Raw genomic sequence first — 2,043 nt, 5'->3', positions numbered from 1 at the left:
AACATTTTTCGACATAGTATAGTATGTCGTTTTTGTAAAATTTATCTGGGTTGTATATTTTGACATTTTTCGACATAGTATAGTATGTCGTTTTTGGGATATTTACCTGGGTTGTATATTTTGACGTTTTTGTGACATTTTTCGGAGTGGTATATTTTGACATTTTTCGACATAGTATATAGTATGTCGTTTTTGTGATATTTTTTGGCGTTGTATATTTTGACGTTTTTCGACCTAGTATAGTATGTCGTTTTTGTGATATTTACCTGGGTTGTATATTTTGACGTTTTTGTGACATTTTTCGGAGTGGTATATTTTGACATTTTTCGACATAGTATATAGTATGTCATTTTTGTGATATTTTTTGGCGTTGTATATTTTGACGTTTTTCGACCTAGTATAGTATGTCGTTTTTGTGATATTTACCTGGGTTGTATATTTTGACGTTTTTGTGATATTTTGCGGAGTGGTATATTTTGACATTTTTCGACATAGTATAGTATGTCGTTTTTGTGATATTTTTTGGCGTTGTATATTGTGACGTTTTTCGACATAGTATAGTATGTCGTTTTTGTGATATTTTTCTGCGAGGTATATTTTGACGTTTTTCGACATAGTATAGTATGCAAAATGTAATATGTGACCTCGTGGCGCAACGGTAGCGTGTCTGACTCCAGATCAGAAGGTTGCGTGTTCAAATCACGTCGGGGTCAAATTTCCCCAAGACCTCGTCACCAGGGCCCCGGGTGCGTCCACGAACGCTGCCACTGTTCCTGGCTGTGGCCCCGGAAGAAGGACAAGCCAGGATGGCTTCAACGCAGGGGCCTCATTCCACCGCCCAGTGTGCGTGCATCTTCTGTGTGACGAGTGTTCTGTTCATAGTATGTGTTGCATACTTTGTCATTTTTCGACATAGTATGTCGTTTTTGGGATATTTTGGGCGTTGTATATTTTGACGTTTTTCGACATAGTATGTCGTTTTTGGGATATTTACCTGGGTTGTATATTTTGACGTTATTGTGATATTTTTCGGAGTGGTATATTTTGACATTTTTCGACATAGTTTAGTATGTCGTTTTTGTGATATTTTTTGGCGTTGTATATTTTGACGTTTTTGTGATATTTTTCTGAGAGGTATATTTTGACGTTTTTCGACATAGTATAGTGTGTCGTTTTTGTGATATTTTTTGGCGTTGTATATTTTGACGTTTTTCGACATAGTATAGTATGTCGTTTTTGGGATATTTACCTGGGTTGTATATTTTGACGTTTTTGTGATATTTTTCGGAGTGGTATATTTTGACATTTTTCGACATAGTATAGTATGTCGTTTTTGTGATATTTTTTGGCGTTGTATATTTTGACGTTTTTGTGATATTTTTCTGAGAGGTATATTTTGACGTTTTTCGACATAGTATAGTGTGTCGTTTTTGTGATATTTTTTGGCGTTGTATATTTTGACGTTTTTCGACATAGTATAGTATGTCGTTTTTGGGATATTTACCTGGGTTGTATATTTTGACGTTTTTGTGATAATTTTCGGAGTGGTATATTTTGACATTTTTCGACATAGTATATTTTGTCGTTTTTATGATATTTTTTGGCGTTGTATATTTTGACGTTTTTCGACATAGTATAGTATGTCGTTTTTGGGATATTTACCTGGTTTGTATATTTTGACGTTTTGTGATATTTTTCGGATTGGTATATTTTGACATTTTTCGACATAGTATAGTATGTCGTTTTTGTGATATTTTTCGGAGTGGTATATTTTGACTTTTTTCGACATAGTATAGTATGTCTTTTTTGTGATATTTTTCGGAGTGGTATATTTTGACGTTTTTCGACATAGTATAGTAAGTCGTTTTTGGGATATTTATCTGGGTTGTATATTTTGTCGTTTTTGTGAAATTTTTTGGCGTTGTATATTTTGACGTTTTTCGACATAGTATAGTATGTCGTTTTTGGGATATTTACCTGGTTTGTATATTTTGACGTTTTTGTGATATTTTTCGGATTGGTATATTTTGACATTTTTCGACA

The sequence above is a fragment of the Zeus faber genome (assembly GCF_960531495.2).
Source record: "Zeus faber genome assembly, chromosome: 22".
Classification (NCBI taxonomy): Eukaryota; Metazoa; Chordata; class Actinopteri; order Zeiformes; family Zeidae; genus Zeus; species Zeus faber.
The sequence above is the reverse complement of the archived record's forward strand: the minus strand, read 5'-3'. Positions refer to the sequence as shown.